Source organism: Alligator mississippiensis, chromosome 1 (genome assembly GCF_030867095.1).
Source record: "Alligator mississippiensis isolate rAllMis1 chromosome 1, rAllMis1, whole genome shotgun sequence".
Taxonomy (NCBI): Eukaryota; Metazoa; Chordata; order Crocodylia; family Alligatoridae; genus Alligator; species Alligator mississippiensis.
Window position 1 is genome coordinate 385596452 of NC_081824.1, and position 26682 is coordinate 385623133.

Sequence of the window (26682 nt, forward strand, 5' to 3'; positions counted from 1 at the left end):
TTTCTGTCCCCATGGTAACTATGGACATTTGGTTGCAGTATGTTCGTATTCAAATGAAAATTATTCATATTAAAATTAATTATTACCATAGAACTGAATAATATCAATATCCGCTTAACTGACGCCCTGCATAGAGCTAACAGCGAGGGGTAGGAACCACATTCTACCCTCTCAAACTGAACTTGGCATTCAGCTTCAAACGACAGCTATCAGTTGTGAATTCTTTAATGAGACACCTGATACAATGAAGACAAAAAAAAAGGTGAAATATTTCAGCATATTGAAAATATTAATGTTGGCTTGTAGAAATGAATGTAATAGGTTGTAGTTATTAACAACTTATAAAGTCTTAAATCAATATAAATTAATTTAATTATGATTTCTAATTGCATTATGCATGATCAATTTGAAACACTACATTAAAGATAATTAGAGCAGGGTGCCAGTCACTAATCACTCCCCCTAATAGCTTAATGAAAAGGAGTGTCATGTATTACCTATGGGTTGGACCTGTAAAAGAATATAAGTGCTTATTTTCCAGGACAAAGCGTGGAGATATAATAGCACCTTTTTATAGACCGGTTAATGACTGTATTGTAAATGTACAATGGAACTTTATTTTTTATTTTTATCTGGTTTTGCTTAAGTATTTATTAGTGTTGATTAAATGAGTGCTGCTGTATTACGAGACCTTATATTGAGACCTTGGATGAAAACTAACTTCTATGTAAAAGTATCATGCTGTCCTCCGAAGCTCGTGCCAAGAGGTCACGGTGGATGGAGGTCCTAACTTAGCATAATAGGTTTAACATTTCCATGACATCATCAGGGAATCTGAAAAGGAGTCTAGGGATAATCAGAGTGGTCATTCAGAAGAAGAGTAAATATTTTATGAGGATATATAGAAGACAGGAAAGAAGGTGGTCAGAAAGGTGAATCTCTACTGCTTAGTGCTCTGTGAAGAAGGTTTTTCACTTGGTACCAATTTTGATTGAAACTGTGCTATTGTTAATAAAAAGACAGAGTCTGACCCTCAATGAGGCAAACTCCAATTTGTTTTTTTGTTCCTATCTAAATATATTTGTATTCACCAAAGCCGTTAGAATTTAGAAAATATCTTTCTCCATGTTTTAGCTTCCTTTTTTAGCTACGCCTATAAATGTACATAATTCTTCACACTTCACATTGCGCTGTGTCACTTATTTAGTACATTACTAACTGCACAACAAAATCCATTTAGCATTAAATAGGTAGCAACTAAAATAAATGGAAATATTTTTGAAAAGTAATAGGATTATGTAAGGTTGATTAATTAAGCATGCGTCCCCATTTGATAAGTTTTATTTTCACAATTCTAATTAAAACCTGAAGCAGTGCTTGCAACATACATCTTGTTTGAAAACAACCTTTAAACTGGAGATTTCAACGAGCTGAACTGGGATAAGGGAAACCTCAGTTTGGTTTAAACAGAAATTAATAATATCAAACTTTGTCAGAACAAAGTTTATTTAACTGGTTCAGGGCCTAGTCCATACCTAATGGGTGCTGAGTACACTCAGCTCCCATTGTCTTCAGCATGTTTGTGGCGGAAGCAGCTGTAAGGGTTGCAGGAGTGCACCTATTATTTTAACTTGCTGGCAAAGAAGTGTAACTTCTTCAAATGTAATGTGACATAAAAATTGTAATCAAGGTTTTGAAACACAAAGTCAAGAAGGCAGACACAGTGAATGATTGTAGAGTTGTAGAGACAACAAAGGAGCTTCTGTTAAGAAACTCCCATTAAAATGTCCAATCAATAGTTGTTTTCCATATTCTAAAGAGAAAGAGTATACATAGAAATGGGATTACTTTATGTAATAACCCAGAAGATTCCAAATGAAAGTAGGACACATTGTAATATCTCGGAGCTGTATTATTCATCACTTTAAGTAATATGTTATAATTTTATCTGTATAGCTAAAATTCAGTTTTTAGATATGAAACCAAGCTATGATTTGTTTACATATACAGGGACTGAACCTGAAGCCCTTGTTCAGAAAAAAATCCAATTGTTCTTAGTCCTTTATATTTGAAGAAAGCTGTAGCAATGAGGCTTGAACAGAGCATTTCTTCTGCAGCTGGGATAATTCTCTCTATCCCATTGAACCAGGCATGGAGCACCAGTGCAGTTTAAACACAGAGGAAATAGTTGCCATATAAAAGTTTAAACCAAGTAGGCAGCAATGGCTTATCTAATACATAGGCTGTAGTATCAGCCACAGCTGCTGCATCTCTTCTCTTTATGTGTGAATCTGGCCACTGTGTCTGCTAACATGCTTGCACATCTTCCCTAAACCTAACTACTCCCCACTGGAGACAGTATCTTCATGCTGTTTCTCCACAGCATGTGGCAAGTATGGAGTCCTCCTGTGTGACTTTTTCAAGGCCAAATGATGTGCAAAGGCAGGATTTTAATTCATTGAACACAGTCGATTTTCCTGAATAAAGGCTGAAATCCTGAACATGTGTGCATGGACATGCACACAAACATGCACACACATTTTTATGTGTTTATATTTATTTGTGGAAACTGAATATGAATTAAAAGTCTTGCTATTTATAAAGTCTGGCCCTGCCTTATAAGTTATGTGACTTCAGTGTAAGAAAAAGATGCATGCTGAACATGCATATTAACTAAAACAAATATTTAAAAAAATATTCACTTTCATTTCATTGAGTTATGAACTCACGGTGAAATGTAAAGGTCACCTTTGGACTTCATCACCCTCACAAAAGTTTTGTTTTGAGTGGTTCAGATCAGAATTACGTGGTGTCTGTGTCTCATGCTGCATAGGGCTAATCTTGTAACTATGATGCCTGGGATACACACAGATGGCATTTTTGTCCTAGGATAAACCATTCTAGACATCCATGTTTGCTGTCCCAGGATAAACCCTAAAAAGTTCCACCGGATAAGAAGGATTAACAGTTTATCCCAAGACATTGCAAAGTGTGTCTGAACAGTTATCCTTGGACTGCATCATTGAATCAATGACAGAAAAGCAACAGTGCATTCAGTCACTCACTAAACCCTGATTAGAAGGACGATGTGCATACATACAAATTCTGGGATGCATCTGTCCTGGGAAAAAACACAGGCACAACTTATCCAGGGACAAATGCAATGTCTGTTCCTAGCTCTGGGCTCATAACCAGGTTTTCTCTGATAAAAACAAACAGACAAGCAAACACATTTTTATTTAAAACAAAAATCCAAAATCCACATTTTTCCGTGATTGAAATGAAATCCATGATTTTTCCATGATTAAAATTAATTCACATTTTTCCATGATTAAAAATATATATTAGTGTTGTTTCATTTTAATCATGGGAAAATGTGGATTTTGGATTATTTTTTTTAAATCAGAAAATTTGGGATTTGGTTCCCAGCTCATAACTATTAAATCAAGGCAGCATTTGTAAAAAAATTAATTTTGGTTAAACTAAGTCTTTGAAACTTTACTAGCAGCTACTGGGCATGTCTACACATTCATTAATGCACCATAGCTACTACACATTAAGTTTAATACCTCTATTAAGAGCAGGGATCCTGGTTTTCAAAGATTTAAAAAAAATTTTCTCAATTTTTAGTTAAAAAGGTAACCCCAAATCCACATGAAACACCACTTATATCTATCTATCTATCTATCTATCTATCTATCTATCTATCTATCTATCTATCTATCTATCTATCTATCTATCTATCTCCTGGTTTTCTCTGATTTAAAAAGATATACTAAAATATATATATCCTAATATATATATATAATAAAAACCAGGATCCCTGATTATGAAGAACTAAATCAATTTGTAGTAACTGGTGCTAGTGGTCAGTAGCACTAGTGCATGCCTTTTAAGAGATGCTAATGTGCAGTGGACTAATACTGTGCACATCAGTTGATTAGCATGGCTTTTGCCATGACATGATAATGCACAGTAGCATTAGTCTACTGTGCATTAAGCATCTTGTGTAGATCCGTCCACGGAGTATTTAGTACTTTTGACATTTTGACTTCGTATTTAGGAGGGAAAGTGGAAATGCACTTTAGAGACTAAGTAAATCAGAGATACATAAGCTTTCATGAACTTCAGCTCACTTCATTGGATGAGGATCTCATTTAGCATCTGATGAAGTGAGAGCAAACTCACAAAAGCTTATGCATCTCTGATTTACTTAGTCTATAAGGTGCATCTCTATCCTGCCTTCTGCTGTACTTCAGATTAATAGGGCTACTACCTCTCTTTTTATTCAGGAATCTAAACATTGATTTAAGAGTTTAACTTTTATTTGCTTTAGCTATAAGAAAAAGAAGGAAAACAGTTTTGTTTTCCAAAAGTTTATAGTCACTGCTTCTTATATTATGGCTTCCGCTGTTTCTTTCTTGAACTTGCACAGTCACTTAATATTGTAGGGTAATTATTTTAGGCAAGCACATTAGTAGAAAGTTTAATACAGTCTTTGTTTTTAAAGCATCAAAATGAAAGTGGCAGTTCTGCTCCTTGGTAAAAGAGCTGGGTAAATTTTTATCAGTGGCACATTTTAGAACTATTCCAACAGGGTAATTGTGTCCGACCATCATGTCAAACCAATCCTGGTGGCAAGCTGCAGTGCTCTGTAAGAATGTGTTTGATGGCAGCCAAACGATTTTTGAAAATTAGGACTGCACGAAAGCTATAGTACAACATCAGCTAATTGGACATCTTGTCCCCTGATTTAATAAAAATGTACAGGACTGTGTTAGAAAAGTTTTTACATAATATAAAACAGTGAGAGTGGACTGAACTCTTCTATCAGAGAAAGTCTCTTTAGCAGCCATAGGAGACTGAAGAAGGTGATGCTCTTAGTATCCAATTAAATATTAATAACAGGGAGGGGCTGGACATATTTTTACTCTCTCAAACATTGTTAATAGGTCTCAGTCTGACACAGAAAACATTAGGCACATTGCTCTCTGCCTCACATATTTAACCCTGATTGCATGTTTAAGTAAATACTTCTCTTCTTTGGTATGCGAGGTTTGAGACAAAAGCATCCTATATAGTAAAGCAATCTAGGGCATGCATCATGTGTATAACCTTGTTCATATTCACTCCACTAAAATCCATATAAAGAAATTATACCTACCAAATATTATGTCAGGTCTCTCCACAGATTTGAATACTCCAGTCCTTATTTGGACTGTATGGGATGCAGGAGGCCAAACAAAGAAAGGGCAAGAATAGAGAGCTTATACATACCTACATGAAAATGTAGAAACATTAAAAAAATAAATTGGATTAGGAAATAGATGAATATAATGACCTTCCTTACTCTCAATCATATGCTGCCAGCTAAGTGTTTGAGTCTGAAAAATTGCACTAATGAAGCTATTTGAAGGCTTTTGTGGACAACTGCTTCCTCTTTGAAGATTAAATGAATGATGTTGATGTGATTAATCTTAGTACAGGGAGTGATGCAGCAGCCAGAAAATACCTTGGTGATTTTCATAATTAAACTGAATCAACATTTCAAAGAAATGCCAGTGTTATCACTTGTATATTAGAATTACATTCATTAGACAGAAGAAACAAATAATTTGAGCAAACAAGATTTTCCTTTTGGTGTGCTGAGACTTCTGTCATGTCTCTCAGAATCTTACTATAAATCATCATTACTGTTTAATTTTAGCCTTGCTTTTTCAGTTACTTGTTTTCTGTTTATTTTTCCTTAACAGTCCTAATGATTCATAGTTACTTGCTTCCTGCTTGCTTATTTTCAGTTTTAAATAACTTCTCTCTCTCTTCAGGTTAAAGTTGCCTGTCCATTTAACTTTAGGGTAGCTGTTTCAAATCATTGTCATCGAAAAATGATGCAAATGGTCATGGTTTATATTGCTAATGGAATGAGACATCCCAGTGAGAGCTCTGGCTTTATAAGGGTTCATCTATAAAGGAGGGAACAAGCCACAGAATGCAAGAGACAGAAGTGACAATAGGCTCTGCACAGGACTGAGGATATGAACAGTATATCACTGTAATCCATGGAAATAACAACAGCTTGGGCCACATTCTGCCACCCTTAGTCCCTGCTGAGTTGTTCCACAAAGAGTCCTGCTGGCTTTAGTTGGCCTGCTCAAGGAGAAAGGTACTAGACTGTGTAAATCAAGGAAGCAGAATCTGGTCTTTTGTAACAAATGTAAATGGTCTAAATGACAATGCTGTATGTTTGCAATATAAAGTCAAAAGCTTTGAAGAGCATAACACATTATGGAATATATTATAACATAAGAAGCGTAACGTATATCATATAAAACATCCTCCCTAAAATATGCGTGGGCACGTACACACACACGCATACACGCACGCAACTTGCAAACCTGCTGAAATATTTTCGGAGGACAGCAAAAATGTAGTCTCCCTCCTTCCTTAATTCCAGCAAAAGTGTAGCTGTGGGGTTAATGATTGCTGCATCAAGACAAATGCAGTGCATTACTCTTTCTATCACCACTTTACATTATTTTAAAGGTTTCTCTGTGACTTCTGGTAACCCTGATATTTACAGTGTACTCCTAGTCATCGCACAGTCTTTCCCTTCACAGTTGTTTAATAGAAAAAAAGAAATGACTTCTTTAGTTTAGAGAGTAAGAACTAGCCTTTCACCTTTAGGACCTCAATTTTAGTCTATCCCACACTTTTAAGTGAAATGAGTTTGGTTGTCTCCACACAGCCTCTGGTGGACAATAATCAACACCACAAAACTCTAGTTTTACTCTGAGGTCAACATAAACATAGTTTTACAATAGTATCCTGGTGTGGTATAAAGAAAATGTTTATCTTGTTTTTGATTCTAACCACTTTGCTTTTCCTTGTCTTTTGCTTTAGTTTACTCCCAACTAAATCAACCCATTCACCACAAACTCAGGCTTTGCTGCCATCCCACTGATAACTGCTAGTGCATTCTATCCCTTGCCCATCTCCAGTTTTCCCTGTTAAACTTTACACTCTTTGGGCAGTAACTGTCTACTGCTCTGAGTCTGTGAAATGTCTAACACAAAAGGCTCCATTCTCATTTGTTCTATGGACAGAAGGTTAGGATCAAGTGTAGTTCCTGTTCTATCAGTTTACAACTATAATAAACAGGATGATTACTACTGTCCTCTTATTATAAGACAGCTGCATATTTACTGTTTCAAGCTAGATCCTGTAAACTACCACCCCAAAATTGGAATCTGTTGGAATTCTTGAGGTGAATGACACTATTTGTATGTCTTTCAGGCCATTAACAGTCCTATCCAAAGCAGTTGCCTGTGAAATGATAGTAACAGCAGCAAACTTTGAGATCTATAATAGATAGTTAGCGGGCTATACACTCGAAAACGTTCTCAGGGTAAGGTTGGAATCGGTTCAGTTACAAATATATATCAACTGTAATTATAGTTTGCCATTGTAATATAGGACATTTACAATTTACTTTGGACATCTTGGCATGCATATATAGTTGCCTCTCGACACCTATCAGTTCTTCCAGTAGAAAAGATATGCATAGCATCTAGTAACAGTAAGGAAAATGTATGGGAAATGATGTGTTGGTCATCAGCAGCGATTCTGGTTGTCTCTGATAAAAAAAAAATTCCCCAATTTTCAGGTTAAAAAAAGTAACCCAAAACCCACATTTTTCCATGATCAAAATGAAATGCCACTAATATATAGAAATATATATCATAGTGTTTTATTTTAATTATGGAAAATATGTAGATTGTGGGCTACTTTTTTCAAAACAAAAATTGCGGATTTTTTTAAATCAGAGAACACCAGGATCCCTGGTCATCAGTCAAAGCAATGTAATGTAGAAATAGGATCAAATCAAAACACTGGATCTAAGCATCCCAGAAGAGATTGAGATCCTCATGAAAATCTGAATCGAATTTTATTGCTGTTTATGTAAAGAGAGTACATAAACATCTTTGTATGTAATCTTTTAAAGTTATGTGGTTAAATGGCAAATATTATCAGCCAAAACAGATATCAACTGACAGTTTTTAGGGGCTAAAGTACTTATAACGTGTGTTTATTCAATATAATGTTGTATATGTAGTTCAAAAAGGAAAAATGTATAACATTGTTGATTTATGGTAAAATTATGCGTGTATATGGTTTACATTAGAGACTGATCAATATAAATAATTAATGTATATACATAATTTTTAGTTTCTTTTTAGTGTTTATATTTCAATGTTGAAGAAGTAGCATTTCTTTTTGTTAGACTTCAGAAATAGTAATGAAATGGACTTTTCCACATTTTTGTAAGAAACATTTTTTTCAAAAAGTTGAATATTGTTCCTACGTATGCAGTATCTAGACCTCAAAAATGCTTTTTCCAAGAGGCAATATGGAAATCTACCTCAGTTTCAAACTTGGTAAGTCATATAATTCTCTTGGATACTGGTGGGCCAATAAAAGATATCACCAAAAAATCCTTGCCCCTCATATATTTTCTGGACTTCATCATGGCTACAACGTCACTCCAACCCTACTTTAATTCTGTTGATCAGAGCAAGGTTTATAAAGATACACTGGACTAGGTTTACAAGGGAGTGTTTGTCAACAAGGACAAGTGCAAAGTCCTGCACTTAGATCAGAACAATCTGATGCACTGCTACACGCCAAGGACCAAATGGCTAAGCAGTAGCTCTGCAGTAAAGGTCTTGGGGGTTACAGCAGACAGTAAGCTGGATATGAGTCAACAAGTTTGTACTTGTTGCCAAGACAAGTATCAGCATCCTGGGCACCTATACATGAGATGGGAGGCTACTCCAATGCACATTGGAGCAGGCTCAATTCATTGAGTTTGCTGGAGTGTGGTAATTACTACACTCCAGCCAGCCTTCGCGTCTCGTGTATTGGTGTCGGATCTCATGTATCAGTGCGGCGGGGGCATTTTAACTAAAGCCCATTTGATGAGCTATAAATAAAGTGTCCCCTACACCATTTTGAAGCGTGGGGATGATGATTCATGAGATGCTCTGGGTGATTAATTAGTCCCCTTTTTCTGCACTGCTGAGGCCACATCTGGAGTACTGTGTCCAGTTTTGGTCCCCCTACCATAGAAAGGATACAGACAAGTTGAAGAGAATGCAGGGGAGGGCAATAAAAATGGCTAGGGGCCTGGGACACAGGACTTCTGAGGCAAGGCTGAGGGAACTGGACTTATTTAGTCTGCAAAAGAGAAGATGGAGGGGGGAATTGGTAGCAGCCTTTAACTACCTGATGGGTGGTTCTGAAGAGGATGGAGCCAGACTTGTTCTCAGTGGTGGCAGATGACAGAACAAGGAGCAATGCTCTCAAGTTGCAGCAAGGGTAGTTTAGGTTAGATATTAGGGAGGAAAAATTCTCACTAGGAGGATGGTGAAACACTGGAATGGGTTACCAAGAGAGGTGGTGGAAGCTCCATCTTTGGAGGTTTTTAAGGCCTGGCTCAAAGTCCTGGCTGGGATGACCTAGTTGGGGATGGTCCTGCTTTCAGTGGGGGTTGGACTAGATGACATCCTGAGGTCCCTTCCAACCCTAATTTTCTTTGATTCTATGATTCTGTAACTAACACATACTTGAAATGCCTGTGATCAGTGGCAATGCATAGTGGGTGCACGCAGTGCACTGCTGATGCTGCTGGTGGTGTCAGTGGGTGGTTACCAACTGCTGGTTGGACTTTGCTGCCCCTGCCCCCACCTCCCACACCACCATGGCCACCTGCTGGAGCTCCCCACTCGCTGCTGCCATGCTGCCACCACCTGCAGGTAGTTGCTGTGCCCCCCAGCCTCCAGGGGCATGAGTTGTTTGTGCCTGTGGTCAAACTTGAGATTCTCCAAGTGCCTATTCACCTGCTAGCTTTCACTGGAGGGCCTGAAGTCTTTAGGCTCCTAATTTTTTTTTTTTAAATAGAACTTCCTAGGCAACTAAATATATGTTTTGGGACATGCCCAGAACTGCTTAAATGCTGACAGTGCCAAGTAGCTAGGCACATCTAAGCCATGTTAGGAGTTACAAAGCAGACTGACCTCATCCTCTGGAATCTGGTGCATCAGATTACAAAATATGTTGTAAAAAGATGTCTTCTATGCAAAAGCTCAGAATCAGAGGGATCTGAAGAAACTGAACCTGAGTCTCCCTCATCCTAAGCAAGTGATGATAGCCAAGGATGATCCTTATTAGCTCTTATCTAAAGTAACATCTTTAAGCTATTTTTAAACTGCAGCTTACTAACTAGAGCTAAGATACCTGGGACTTGATTCAAAGCTCACTGAAGTTCAGCATGTGAAAACAAGAACTTAGAATGGAAAAACTTAGGGCAGAATCCTATTTCATATTACACATCCAAATAACACTTTCCAGCTGCATCGTTGCCCTGCTGTATGGTGGTGTGACATGGCTATTGAGCATGTGCAGTAGTCTGTGTACTGGTCGAGTTGGTACACAGATCCACAAGCACATTTTCTAGGTAAGCACAAAATTCTACCCAGCCTGAACTCATGACTAGGAGGTATTAAACACATTTAGGAGCATCCCAACAAGCGTGCAAGTGCAATTTATGGTGCCTCAAAACAGTTTAAGGTGCCGCAAACTGCACATAGCATATGTGCACCCATTCACTGAGACTGCTAAGTTGCACCCATTCACCAGAGATCCTGGTGTCAAAAAAAAAAAAAAACTACCACTGAAAAAAAAGAGGTGCAGTGCACATGGCAGCAGTGCACTGAAAGGGAGCCTGGCTGGCCAGAGCTCCGAGCAGCAGGATCAGTGCTGCTGCTGCCCTGGGAGGCTCCCAGGACACCAGGTAAAACTGCTGGGGCCAGCACAGGTGCTGGCCCCAATCTCCTGTACCCTACCTGGTCACTTTGCCATGTGCCAGAGCACATGCGCAGGGGTATATCTGCAGATAAGCAGCAACGGCAAATATATGCTACTGCTATATGTTCCATGGGAAATGCGTTCCCCTGCTCATCCATGCTCATCAGGACATGTCCAGCAGTAGCAACACCAGCAGGACCTTTCTAACCTTTAGCTCAGGAAACTGAGTCATTAGAGTTTCTGCTTAGGAAGCAGGAGAACCAGATTCTAGCCCTTTTATCCCATCCAGAGGAGGCTTGAACCTACATTTGTCTAATTTCTAGCACAGTGCTCTAGGCCACATATTATTTGGGTCTTTGCCACCCTTCCTTTAGAAGCAGTCAGAAAAGAGATGGAAATCTGTGAGACCTGGAGAAAGCAAGAGAGCCGGAGGGAGGGTGACTCAGTGAGATGTATGCTGTTGCTGTGGAAGGGAGCAGGGTCTGCCTCATAGGCACAGACTTTGGTTTTTGCCTGTGGGTGCTTTATTTTTTTTGTATTTTTGCATGCCCAGAAGAGGCAGTACATTACTTCAACCCAGCTTGTGCGATGTGATTCGTGGGTGCTGAGCATCTGCTACTTTTTTTGGTGGGCGCTTGAGTCCCAGTGCACCCAAGGAGTCAGTACTTAAGTTCTTCATTCTAGCCTGAACCTTTATTCCTAATGGGGCAGAAGCTTTTCCATTGTTTAGTATCCATTTTAACCAACCAATATTAAATGCAAAGCACAGTGGTTTTGGCTTTAAAAGGAGGATTGCTTATAGCTTGTCTTGTGGCGCAATAGTTAAAGCTTCATGCGAACAAGTCAGGGTATAATAGATTCAACCCATCTCTGAGTGAGGTGGGGCTTAAAACCTGAATCTCCCAGTTCCTGAGCAAGTGCCCTAACCACTCAGTTACCGGGAAAAAAGGAGAGAAGGGTCTTTCTGCAGGTTCCTAGACCAGAATTGCAGGTCTTATGCTGAGGTATGTGCAAACAGAGCTGCTTCCTGCCCAGCAAGAGTGCAGCCTATTGGCCATATATGTGAATGCTTTTGTGTCCACTCTGCATGGGGAGTAGAATCACACGTTCTGTTTGAGTGACAAAAATGGTAGTTAGATGCCTGGAAAACTGCCATTTGGGCATGTAAAGTGAAAGAGGATTGTGTCATTATGCAATACTAAGTATAGCTGTCACTATCATGCACTCCCCTATTTCTCAGAGAAGGACAGATGGATATTTAGATACTTACTAAGAGGAAAAAGAACTTCTGAAACTTTCCCTTCAGTGTCATTTACATATTTGCTGCTAATGATGGCCTTTCTTCTGCTCCAGCCTGGCAGCAGCTTTCAGTGCTGATACTGTGCAGTAGCTTGGTAGCTGAGTAAAAATATACTGCTGAAGTGTTAAGTCATTCCTAATTCAGTTACTTTTAAAAGAGAGGCAGGAAGGAAGAAATGAGAAATCAGCCAGCAAGCCAGGTCCTAGTGTCAGGCCAGGAGCACTGATGCATACAGCAGTGTTGTGCTTCTCTCTGAAGACATAGTTGGCCTTTTTTCTTGAGCACTTCAGTCCTGCCACAGAATCTCAGATACATTTTTTAATTAACCCCAAAACTGGGGGTTTCTGATATGTGGCTCTTTAATTAAAACTGAAACTAAGAAACAGTTTAGGCTGCATGGGGAACCTCTGAAACCTAAAGATGACTAGCAAATAGCAAGAAAGCAAGGGAAATGCTTTTGGGGAAGATGTTTTCCTCTAACTTCAGCAGGACCAGGACTAGCCCACAAGTCAAGAAAGCAAAACCAGGTCACACATACAGGGCACATCTACATGAGATGGTTACTGCAGAGCTGACTAATTGGCTCCACAGTAAAATGTCATTGTCTACATGTGTGACTCTATTAGGTCGCAGTAGACTAATAAACACTACCTTCACAGCATATGGAGCCCTGGGGCTGCTGCAATGGGGCTCCACATGTTGTGGAGTGACTGGAAGAGGTATAAGTAGCCCCTGTGCTGAAGCACCCTCATGCCACAGCTAGTCCCCGTGCAGCACATGGGTAGCCCTGGGCTGTCTGGTTGACCCCCCTGAAGCACCCTGCCAGCCTGGGCTGCTCTGACTGGACTCCATGTGCTGCCCATGAATAAACTACAGAGCAATATGCTCCAGAGTTTTTTATTCCTGGACACACATTCAAATAGTGTGCCCAGGAGCAAAATACTCTGGAGCAATAAGCTCTGGAGTTTATTCATGCTCATTAATTGCACATGTAGATGTGCCCACAGCAGTGCAAAGCCTTGCCACCAGGTTGTCAGTCTAACAATGCATTGCTGCTCCTTCTAAGTGAGCATTTAATTCTTTATGAAATACAAATGCATCAACACTCAAGGCCAAACTTATCATTCTTTCCTCATACCGAATCAGTCCTTTACAGTAGTAAATATTGTATTGAGTTCTATGAGTGTTTTGCCCGAGTAAGAATAATAAAAACAAAGTATTCAGAAAGTGGAAATACAGCTTACTTGATGCCATGAGAAATGAATGGAAGGAACATTGCAAGATAGAACAGGAGGCCTGGAACATGGAGGCCTTCTTTAACACTACTTGCAGTTACATAAGCAGCTTCTGACAGCTTACAGATTTTAGGGCAACTTGAGTTGTTGCTTTTTGGGGACATGACGGACAGCTGGCAATCACAATGCTCTGGGGTCCTCTCACTTCTTTCATATCCTGCTTTCTGTGTCTGTAGGGTAGAGAGCACCCTAGAGGAAGCAACTGAGAAGCTGATGACTGCTACAAACTGGGTGCCATCTACATGTGCTATTAGCATGGAGCAATAAACTGCAGCACATACTGCACTGGAGTTTATTGCTCCCAAGCACCATGTCTGCATATGCACCCAGGACTGCAGCACATTGAGGTGGGTTGGAGTAGTCATGGCTGGCAGGGAGTCCAGAGGGGGTCAACCTGCCAGCCTGCCCAGGGCAGCTCTGACCCAGCTCAACATGCTGCGGAGAGTCTGGCTGGGGCACAAGAGTGCTCCAGTGTGGGGCTAGCCAGCAGGCCAACAGGCAGCTCCTGCACTGAAACACCCTCATACCCTAATTAGTCAGCTCTGCAGTAGATGTCTCATTAAGATGCACTCACTTTCACCAGTCATCAGGAGAGTAAATAGGGCTAGCAGAGCAGGGAACCCACTCTGGGTACTGACTATAAGAGGGCAGCAGAATCCCATCCCTCTTCTGGAGTCTTCTCCACAGTGGTAGAAGCCCTGAGTTGCCCCTGCCCAGCTCCAGGAGTCAGGTAGACCAGAATTGCACCAAAAAGTGTATGTCAGGGGCAGGGTATGAATGGGGTAAGCAGAATGGTGTTCTCCCCCACTCCACAAGAGCCTTTGCAGTGGCAATAGCAGCCCTGTGCTGCTGCTGCCCAGCCACAGGAGACAGGCAGTGCAGCACAACAAGAAGTGCATCTGGGAAGTGGGGGTGAGTGAGGGAAGCAGAGCGGTGCTCCCCTCTCTCCCCCCAGGGAGCCTTGGCCAGAGCCCGCCTCCCAACATGTATGTATTGAGATGAGGGAGTGAACGGGGTATTAGGATCTGCTCCCTGGAAGTCTGGCCACTGAAGCTGTTGCTGCTGCCACTGAATAGTCCAGGTAGGTAAGACTTCCGTTCCCTTCACCCATGCCACCTGCTCCCCTCCCCTTCTACCATGGTCAGTGTACCCTTTCCAGCCCACAGCCCTCCCCACCCTGCTGCCCCAGGCACTCAGTGAGTTTACTACATCTCTGCCAATCAGTGTAGATCCCACCCTCCATTTAGCACTGCAATAAAAGAGGAAAGAGCAGTTAAGAAATACTGGAGCCCAAGGCTGTGTATAGACAAAACAAGAGGCATGTGTGTATGACACTTTGAAGTGGGTTAACTGCGTTTGCACCTCTTTAATGGTGTTGATGTTTGCATGCCGCAGTGGTGTATTGCACAGTAATTCCAGCTACTGTAGGAAATTCGGTAGCATAATGTGCCTTAAATGACTTGAGGCACAGCAAGGAGTTTTCAATTAGCAAACTAAAACTCCTTCAAGGAGTTTTAGTTTGCTACCTTACAGCTGTGGAGCAAAGCACTGGGCTCTGTGCAGCTCCACAGCTCTGCAGGAAGCCCATGCAGGCAGCCTGGCAGCAGCCTGGGAAGGCAGGCTCTGCCCAAGAAAAATGGCAAGCCTGACCTTCCTCGTCCCCCCCGCGCCCCGATCCTGCCTGCCTGAGCTGCATGGGGGCCTGGTGCTTCCCTCCACATCTGCAGTGCCCCTAGGGACTGCCCAAGGTGGGTGCCTGCAGGCAGATGCCATCGGGGGGGGGGGGCACCGCTGCTGCAGAGGTAAGCACCAGCCCCCACCCCACACACACAGAACCCAGGGACTGCTCTGCCCACTGGTAGCTCACCCTCCCCACCGGAGATGCAGGTAAGGTGTGTGCATGACACAGGGTTTAATCAGCCCTAAATTGAAGCAGTGTTTTTTAAAACCTGCCATTTCAATTTAGGGCCCCCGTTTCATCTACACACGCCCCATGTTCTTAGGATTGTTGTCATTCAGGGAAACAGCGCCCTGCAGGCTTGGCCACCCCATTTTAGTTGCTTTCTGCTTGTGTCATAATAGACTCAGCTTTCTGTGCCTTCTTTACTAGCTTTGCAGGTACACCAGCAGATATGGTCTAAGAAAAGAGACTGCTGAGTGCTGGAGACAGAGCAGGTGAATGGAGAAAATGCAAATTACCAGAAGAGCAAGACAGATGGGAGGTTAAAGCTGACATATAAGTGTCATGCCCTGCAGTCAGAAGAAAAGGTGTACTCACAAATGGACAGGGGGCACTTCCCTTTCTCCTAAAAGTCCAGGAGATGGATGAAAAAGACGGACAAAAAATGCAGTTTATCTTCTGACCTCTCTCACTGGTCTCTCATGGTTATTGTTATTATTTTTTTAATTCTTGGGCTTGGCAAATATTTGGTTGCAAACAGAGTGAATTCCAGATTTCTAGATTAAAAATGATCATTTGTCAACCTGTGTGGATAAATTAGATGGGTTTACAAATATGGCTAGAATTATGCTGTCTGAGATGTCTCTGGTGAAAAAAGAAGAGCCAATAAATTAAACAAAAGGGAAATCATCACTTCTGTAGTTGAAACTCACTGTATTTTGCTATGTTGAGTGTCTGGGGCTAGATGGTTAGTGGATCTAATCAACACAGAAAACTGGAATAAAAACTTTTTTTAATAGTTGCAGTTTGCTCTCTCTTGAAGCTCTAGTTGTTACATGGTTATTGTTACTTAAAAGCGAGCTGCTCTTACTTGATAAACTTAAACCAATGTGATTCAGAAGGAAGCTGGAGACAACAAAAATGTAGGTGTCAAAAAAAAAAACCTGGTGTTATGCCAGGTTGTCTGTCCAGTAATATATCCTTTAATTTTTGTTGTGTCATTGAGTGGTCAGGGACTCTGGAAGATACTCAAGGGTCCTAGGTCTGGTAATGTTTATGGACCATAGCTTCTTAGAAATAGTGACCAAGAATGTTAAACGTTCAGGTCAGCACATGGAATATGCTACAAAAGAGGTCCAGGGTTTTGGCATAGCACCCAAGACATAATTGAGACACCTTCTATAAAACAGTTATACAAAAATAGCTAGGACAGAGGATGTATTTGTACTCTCATATAAAGGTTATGAAGTTTTAAATAACTGCTAGATTCAGGATCTGAATTTTATGTTTACAAAAATATTACCCTCTCATAATACTGTATCTTCTCACCCCCCCAAGCACTGTTCAGGGCCCCTGGCTTAGGAGAAAAAGTGCTATTTGCTGAATCACTATCAGTAAAACTTGTAGCAACTCTCCATTGTCTCAACTTCCTCACCCAGATATTAACCTTCGCTAATGGCAAAAATAATTCATCATTTATGAAAAATGATGAAGACAGCCTTCACTGATGAAGCTAATGGTTTATTTCTTTAAAAAGTTAAAAACTGCTCCCATAATTCATGCTTGCTAGGGGGAAATCAAATAACAAACGGGTGACAAATAGTTAACAAATAGTATTTAGAATGTACAATGAAAATTAAAAAAAATATTTACTATCATGATAATCATCAGTATTATTGTCATGATAGTACATCATTTTTTATTTTTTGTAATTGAAAAGTGGATGAGATGGCAGAAAGATATGTGGTTTCTACCAAGGATTTTTACAGTATGGACTCATGGACTGTAGATACAAGGATAGGAAGGAGGAAGAGATCCCTTTTCCTAAGATAATTTTAAACTACTAAAGGTTTCACATTTTTGGAAGGAATGAAAGTGCTGAGTCAGGTCTTTAACTGTTGTAAACTCGTGTAAATACAGCCAACAATGCAGTGCTAAACTATAACAGGAAAAAGTCTAGCTCACTAGTTAATCAACGTCTAGCTTTTCTTTAGTGACCAAATCCAACTTCCCTATCTTCTCCTTTGGTGCTCTTCAAATTGGCTCCTGCTCTTGTACCCTATTCCTCTTACCTTATTCAGGGCACCAACATCTTCGATTGTGGGGTTTTTTTGCCTGCTTAAGGACAGAGCTGGAGCTGATATAAATCTTCATAGTCCATTCAAGTCAATGGAGCTATGGTATCTTATACCAGCTCAGGATCTGTACCTTACATTATAGGCAGCTGAGGATATGGGACATCTTTGCTCTGCATAGTAGTTAGGACCATACTGGTATTCAATTAATAATAGACCCTCCAGAGCAGGGGCACACAATTATTTTGGGCGGAGGGTCACTTACTGAGTTTTGGCAAGCCATCGAGGGCCACATGACAGGTAGCCAGGGGTAGATAAATATTTATTTTCTAAATTTTTTAGGGACCCCATGGGCTGGATAGAATGGTCTCACAGGCTGCATTTTGACCACCCCTGCTCCAGAGTGATAGATTTTTTTTTTTTAGCATAAACTCAAGTTCTCACTAATTATAATTATAGTTCAGAACTTCTACTTGTTTTCTTTCAGGAAACTACTCACATTTCATTCTAGATTTTATATCCTATTTCTGTTCCCCTGGTACTATAATATACAACCTCCTTTTCTTACCTAAATGCATTTGTGCTGGACTTCGAGATTCAGAACATCTGTCTACAGCCTTTTCAGTAGGACCCCTTGAGGCCTATTTTTGCTTTTTGTCATATATTGCAAACCACAATGGAAGCCGCACACAAACTTGGTTCTCTTGCAGATTGCTTTACTGTCAACAACAGCTTTTTTGCACTTCATTACCACAATCTAACCAGCACATTCTGATATTATTTTCTCACCCACTGGATTCAACAAGAGAGAAATTGCCATCCTAACATAATTCAGTTGGATCAATATGACAGGTTTGTTTAACAAATAAATGTGTAAAACTGTTTTATAATTAAACTTCTGCACAAAGGAGACACTAAACATCACTTTCTGGACTAGGCTCTGTTATTTACTTCATGATGACAATACTCAGAGATAATTGCACTGTTATATGTAACAGAATATCAGGTAGACCATTCTTAAGTAGTTCAAATAACTTTTGTGTAGGAGACATGAAAAGAAAGCAGATCTATATTTTTCACTATTTAAATGTAATCATTTAGGTCTCAGTTCAGGCAAACCATTTGTATCACTTTAAACACATGCTTAAACTTTGACATGCTTTTAAGCGCTTTCCTGAGTAGGAGCCATTTACAGCAAACTTTACACATTCACTGCTATGAATAACAAAACAGTTCTTTAGCTAAATTATCACCAAATAAGTGAGAAAAATAGGAGAACAAATAAATGATCTAGAAACTGTTTTTGAGAGGAGGGCCAAAAGTTGGGAGCAAATAGCCATACTGGAAGTTGTGCCTGAGAAAACGAGAGACCTGGTTACTAGCAGATACTGGCCAAGCTGAAGCTGTGAAGCATCCAGGTGCAACTCTGTCAATACATTACAGTCCTGACTAAGAGAACTCTTGCTGGTCTAGTCCAAATGGGGACATTCTATGTGAATGTTCAAAATCAGTAGAAATTTATTTGACAAGTATTTAAACATATATTTTCAAACATGTTTTGTGAAGAGTGCCTTTTAGGAATAGTGTCTTGAAAACAATTTAATAGTTGTTTGTAACTGTTCACTTAGAGACTGAAGAAGCATAAGATTTGAGATGTAACATCTTTTATTAAATCAAGTTGTAAAATTTTGAAAAATGTCACAAGCTTTTGAGCTTCAGATACCCTTTATCAGACTGGGCAAAAAAGCTTCTTTTATTACTCCAAGCTAAGTACAAGTTTTAAAACAATTACTTTAGTTTAATTGAATTTTGTTAATAAATTTAACCACTTGAATGCAAAGCACAAAATCACAAATCCTAACAAACAGGAAATTTTCTTAACATTTTGTGCTGTGTTTGCTTTTTATATTTTTGACTATTTTAATTTGGTATCACACTAAAATAGGTCAATTGAAAATTCATTGTTTATGGAACAGTAATATCAAGGTGGACATGGGCTAGATCAATTCAATCTGTTTCCTCAGGGCTGTCATCATCCTATTTTACCTTTAAGAACCTCACAGTGATGGTTCATTTTTCAATAGGTACTCAGTTTTTTTGAGGGAAGGAGTCTCCTTGTTCTACTGATTTTAGCTGACATTTCTTTGTTCATTGTTTTTATCTCCTTATTTTGGGCCTGTCATGGGACGGGGTCCGCAGGGAGGGCTGTGACACCCCTAGGGCTCTGTGTCCATGTCAATCGTGCCCAACGGGCACCTTTTTCCTTGCCTGCCATGTCTTGCTGGTAATAATAATAAATAGAGAGGCTGCCCTCAAGTTTGTGTTTGGACATGGACCTGATGGACCCCACTGAATCCTGTGGGTTCTTGGACCCCTTTTAGGTCCTATTCAAAATGGATGCCTAACCGGACACCCTCAACCTTATGGGCTACATGCATGGCTCCAAAATCACCCCTTTACCGTGTCCCAAGCCTCACAGATGGTATTTAAACATTATCCCTCTGAGGCCTTGATGTAGCTCATCCTCTCCTTTGTCATTTGGGTCTCCACAGCCCTGTCTCTGTGCCCACCCTGGTGCTGGGCTCTCTGCAGCCCTTGTCACTGCACCCACACTGGCGCTGGGCTTTCCACACCATCGTGTGGCCCCAGTGAGGCCTCCTCCTCCCCAAGAGCCTTGGTCTGGTCTACCAGTTTATAAACAGCAACCCAAAATATAAGCCTCTGGGCTATAACATAATACAAGCAGTTCAGGGTGTGCTCTGTCCCTTTAAAAGAGTCAAACTTCCCCCCAGCATTACGTGCCTTGTAGGCCAGGGTACCTGGTGAGCTCCTGGAGCCCCATTTGCCCTATATGCTGCTTATCAGGTGGCCACAGTGTCTCTGGGCAATTCTTCTCTGCAGGCTCCTTCCCCTGATTGCTGCCAGAGAACCAACTCCTGCTGGCCTCAGCCCTGGGGTTTATATGTGCTCAGGGCCCAGCCTTCTTCTGGTCAGCTGACTGGGTGCAGGTGCAGGCTAATTCCCTTGTTAGCCTGCTGCTATAGTAACCTACACCTGTGGAGTTTCTCCCTGGCTGCTAGGACCCTTTCCCTAGGCAGTTTCTGCTCTTAAAGGAGCAGGCACTTTAGTGCCCTGAGACAGGCCCTCTTACCTTTTTAAAAAAAATAATTTATATGATTAGCAGGAAATTAATCATTTTGTGGGTACAGTTTCTATGCTGTTTGTTTTTGTATAATCTTTGGATATTGGGTATGTTCAATAGATTGTGATCTGTTGCTTTTACTGAATAGTGATTTTATGCTTCTTGCCACACAAATTGTTTAAAATAAATAAAATGGCATTTTCCATGATAACGGGTGTATCTACATATATTACTCACATATTAGTAACCTGTCTTGTTCACTTCCTCTCATTTTCTCCCTAAATGCACTAATTCAGGTAAGTTGATCTTTCTTGTTTCTCCAAAATTTTGAAGCATATTGTGCGATTACTGGAAATCTTAGTTATTTTTCAGATGAGACACCAATATTTCGTTTGCTACTGTGAAGGGAAAAGAAAATTAATTTCCCCTGTCTTCATTGTGTTATCAAATGTTTCAATTTACTGTTTTTCTGCAGCATGTGATGCAATCAAGTATTTTTTTGTGGCCACCTACAAATATTTTGAATAATATTATTGAGGGGAAAATTACTGAAGAAATCTGAGAAATATTCATTTTACTTCCTGAACAGTTTCCTTATCCCACTTGGGGAGGAATCATATGTTGCTATGATTTGATTATTTCAAATTGAGGCAGCCTATCTGATTGGATAGAGAGGTTGGTTAGAGAATACACATGAGTGCAGAAAGTGAGCAGTTCCTCTGACTTACTTTGCTACTGGCAATCCAGAAGATGCCACACATCTTACTAAGGCTGTAAGGAAGATATCTTTGCAGTAGCAGCCACAGGAGTTACGGAGTTGGGGGTGATCAGTATTTGTTTCATGAAGAGGATGTTTCTTAGGTGACAAGTTAAGCTACTGGCCCATTTGAAGGTGAATTTTTTTGCAGGCCACCAGCCTGTTTGATTATGATGATCAATCAAGTTCAATCTGGGTATGTATCTTGGTGGGCATCAGATAGAACTGCTATTCCCCCTGCTTATGTCTGAACCACTTCTCTGAATCTGCAAAGAGAAAGAGATGTGAAGTAATGGGCTTAGACCAGTAGAGTAGGGGGCCTATTTTGACAGATTACAGATGAGGAGCACTGTTTTCTTTCCCTTTCTTGTATTTGCTTACCTCTTCAACCAACCCAGTATGCTATATCCCCTCCTGCTTCATTTGGCCTTCTCTTTGTCCTCCCCTCCAAAATCAACCATTACTGTTTTGGTACGAGCTGCCATCCCTCTCTTTCTCCATGTAATATAATCTTTTCCAGGTATGCCCCACCACAGAAAGAGTGTCCAACAAACTTATAGATGATGGAAGTAGATGTGGGGCACTCATGTATTACTGTACACAAAATGAAATAAACACATGCTGAGAATTATGTTTAATGAGTGTTTGGACTTGGGAACTAGAGAGCACAGTGGAGGGTTCATATTTCTTTCTTCATAGAATCACAGAAATTAAGAGCTGGAAGGGACTTCAAAAGATCCTTGAATCCAACCTCCCCGCTCTGGGCAGGAATACTGCTGAGATCAAATGATCCCAGCAAGGTGTTTGTCCAGTCTCCGCTTGAAGACCTTCCAAGGTTGGGGACTGCACCACCTCCTTGGGAAGTCTATTCCTGATTCTGGTCACTAGGGGTGTGTAAACTGGCCATATTTGATTCAGATTTGGATTTAGCCCGAATCAGGGACAATGATCTGATTAGTTGATTCAGATCACTGTCTCCAATTCAATTTGGCCAAATCTTAATCTGAAGGTTTGATGCTGATTCAGTGAATGAGAGATTCAGATATAGACATAGCTTTAAATGTTTTTTCTATATACTTCGAGGTACCAGGCATGGCTCATGAGTGCTGTGATGCTGGGGTGGATGGAGCATCCCACGGGAACAGAGGGTGGCCCCTGTGTGCCCAGTGGTGAACCCAGAAGTGGACTGGAAGCACTTGTGGTCCACTTCTGGGTCCACCAGGGAGCACACTGTGGGCCCCCCTGTGCCTCCCTGGCTTGGCAATCAGCCATGGGGAGACCTCAGGTGCCCCCCCAGAGCCAGAAGACACAATTGCTGAACCAAGGTGGACCCAGAAGTGGACCAGAACTGCTTCCGGTGCACTTCCAGGTCTGCTGCTGAGCATGGTGGGGACCCCGCTATGCTCCTGTGGGACACTCCATGCGCCCCCAGCATCACAGCACTCATGAGCCCCTGCTACCTAGACATATGTAGAAAAAATATTTAAAGCTATGTCTATGTCCAAATTGCCAAATTTTTCTGAATCGCTCTGGAGTGATTTGGAGGGTTCCAATTCGATTTGGAGAGCTTAAAGGGTCCTCTGATTCGAGTTGGATTTGGAGATTCTCCACCTAAATGAATCAGGGACCAAAGTTTGCACAGCCCTACTGGTCACCCTTATCATAAAGAAGTTTTTCCTTACATCTAACCTGAAACCATCCTCTAACAGTTTAAGTCCATTGCTTCTTATGCGCCCTTGGGGTGTCCTAGTGAACAATTTTTCTCCCAGCTCCTGATATTCAGCCCTTACATACTTATAGATGGTCACCATGTGCCCCCTCAGTCTTCTCTTCCCCAGGCTGAACAGTCCCAGATCCCTTAGTCTTTCCTCATAAAGTTTCTCCTCCAGGCCCTTAATTATTCTTGTAGCCCTTTTCTGGACCCTTTCAAGATTCTCCACATCTTTTTTGAAGTGCAGTGCCCAGAATTGGACACAGTACTCCAGCTGGGGTCTCACCAATGTTGAGTAGTGAAGAAGTATCATTTCCCTAGCCCTCTTAAAATACAGCATTTGCTGATGTCTTCAATAACAAAATCAGTCAGTTAATTGAAATGGAATTTCCTTCCCATGAAAATTTGCAACAGCTCAATATTTGTTTTTTGTCCTTTTTGGGGATGAAAATTGAAATCTTAGACTATATCCTGGAATGGAAATTCTAAAATGATTCAAATAATGATTTAAATATTTAAGCCATCCAAATATTATTGAAATGTAATTTTTGATAATGCCAGTATTTTATTCTGATTATGTCAAAATATCATAACAGTCTAAACAAAATGAAATACTCTCCATTTTGATTCTGAAGGGAGTTTTCTTTTAAAAAATATCAAAGTAAACTAGGTCTCCTGAAACAATTCTGTTTAACAAAACAGTATTTTTCAACAGAAAAATTACCCCCAGAAAAATTTTCAACCAGTTTCAATTATGGCGAGAGCAGTTGTGCAGGGAAATGCATTCACGATGCAACAGCATTCAGCCATGGCTTCATTAAAACATGTTGCGTGCTTCTGGCATAGCAATATGCAATGCTCTTGATCCAGCAGAACTAACAAGATAGATCACAGTTCACTAATGGAACTGAAAGGAAGTTTGATTAAAAATTATTCAGTGACTTTAATGGAAGTTCCATGATTTTGGTTTGCAGCGTATAAAAATACTTGCCATGCAGTGATTACACCATTGCTTATTGCTAAATAAAGCATATTAATTTTGACATGATGTTTCCTGGGTTCCATGGGGGTATTTCACAGAACATTTGGAAGAAATAATACTTTATTTTTAGTTTTATAGTATGTGATAGGTTTTTTCAATACACTCAGGTAGGACAGATTTTCCTGGCATTTCACAAACACTTCTTAAGGTGGATCATCATGGAAAACAGTTTTGCAGCAATCCTAATTGGCCAACTTCTAGTCATCCTAAAACTTGCCTTTCTCTACTACTTAGGGATATACCCCTCATGAGGGATATATTATCTGGGAGCTTGCCTGGAATACAGCAACTTAATTTTACATATTTGGCATTTTATATATGCCTTTGTCTTTCTACCAATTTACCCACAAATTAGCAAGTTAAGTGCCAACGTGATCAGACACTTAGGGAACTAGTTGTTAGCTTGAAGATAGTATCTATACACTGTTAGTTGGATTGCGGATTTTTGGTTTCAGAAAAAAATGAAGGCACTGCTGCTCTGTTTCATCAAAGGGTGTGGGGGATAGCGGGGTTGGTTGGAATAGCAAAAACACTTCAGTGCTCATGGTCAAGATGGGATAGGATGAATGGGCTAGGATGACGTGAGGCACCATATCCTACAAACCTCTTGAGTGGGTAATACTGGGACAGGCTCACTCTGCCTCCCTGTATAGATTAAAAACTGTGGGGACGTCCTACAGATGATCTAATATAGTGGTTCTTAACCTTTTTGGACTTTAGCCACCTCTCTATAACTTTTGTGAACTTTGTTTTTGAAATTGGGTGGTCTAATTTATTTTCTTGCAGAAGGACCAGACAGTGGGGTGGGAGATTACCCAAGAAGAGATAAACCTGACTTTAGCTGCTTATTCCCTCATTTGCTTACCTTCTCACATCTCAGCACCCTTCAAAGGATCTCACAACATCCTGGTTGAGAATTACTGCTCTAATACCTGGGAACCAGTTTTGTGGTATGTGGCTTTAAAGCATTCCTAATGGTGCGGAGACCCTCAGCTTATGTTGGAGAAAGTAAATGCATGAATAAAAGAAACCATGAAAGGCCTACAGTGAGGGAACAGTTTTCAGGCAACCCACTAATTAAATGCCCATTTGCCCTAACTGTTAGCTGGTGAAGGTAGGTGTCTTTGCAATCTCTTCCAAGTTTTGATCAAAATAACTATTAAAACCAAGACCTCCTTCAACTGTAAGCATGTTAAGTGGCATCTTATTTCTTGTGGTGTTTGACCAGCAAAACACCTATCCCCTGTAATTCCCTGCTATTGTAATTACGAAGGTTAACTGGCTTGTCTTGGTACCTCTAACAGGAAGATGCTTATGATGAAATGTCTAAGTGCTACTACAGAATTTTTGCAACAATGTTGAGCAAAGGAAAAGAAACAAAGAAAAGATGGTTTCAGAGTTTATGGCAAATAGCAGCTGGAGGAAGGACAGGGTAATAAGAGATGAAGTTAAAAGGGAGGCAGGCACAAAGGACATGTTGGAGCTAAGGTGAAAGCAGCCTCCATTACTGAAGAGATAGTAAAAACAGGAAACTCCCAACCAGCTTCACATACAGTATCCTGCATTGAAGAGCATGGAAAATACAGACTGTTAGTCTGGTTTCCTTTTTTTATGTCACTTTCCTCCAAGAGATAAATCTAGCAACAAGTAGAATTTTTTTATGTGCAGCAGTGACACAATTTACAGAGCATTTCCCCCCCGTCTTAAATTTGCTCTTTTGTTGAATTTTTTCTGCATGGGGATTCTATCCACTGAAAATGATTTATGGCCATGTTGCACTTTGGTGATGGGAAATGGGAGGAAGAGAGTCCTAGAACCTTATGTGCCTTGCTTTTATTAACAAAAATCCTCTTCTTAATCTCTAAATCAAATATGCTTTTTTCATGATCTAAAAACTTTGAGAACAACAACCCCCTCCTTATCTCTTGATATAGCTCTAAACTCTGAGTGGTGACTAGAATGACTGTAATGCATCTTCACACAGATGTTGACTTGCTGGTCTCCCTTTAACCACAGGACAGCTAATATAGCAGTAACAGCTTTGAGTGCTGATACACTTATGGAATGATTGCCAACATTTTCTTATAATGTTTAGAAGTTGTATGGAAACCAAATTAATTAATTAGGCACGTTGCATTTTTTGTTTATAAATGAAGATGCTTGATTTTGTCATTGTTACAGTTGGTACAGTCCATCTCTCTTCTTAATATAATGAAAATATTTCTTGTCCTATGTCTCTCTCAATGATTTATCAGTAACTTTAACTCCATATTTGACAAGCCATTATGGTGAGCATATTTAAGCCTGAAATTGGAAGTAATAATTTCAGATCCATTATCCTTTGTCTTACTTAGCAAACTGAGGTCCCCTTTCATTACTTATTTCCTTCGTTCGTTCGTTCATTCGTTCGTTCGTTCCTTCCTTCCCATCCTCTTAAAATGCTAAAACTGGCCAAAAAACCTGCCAAAACAAAACCCTTGCAGCTTTAAGATTGACAGCTTTGACATAGCATTTTTCAGCTTGGTAACCAGCTTGGTCACCTTCAAGATGTCTGCCTATAAACTGATGAATAAAGGGGACTCCATCTTCTACAGTGA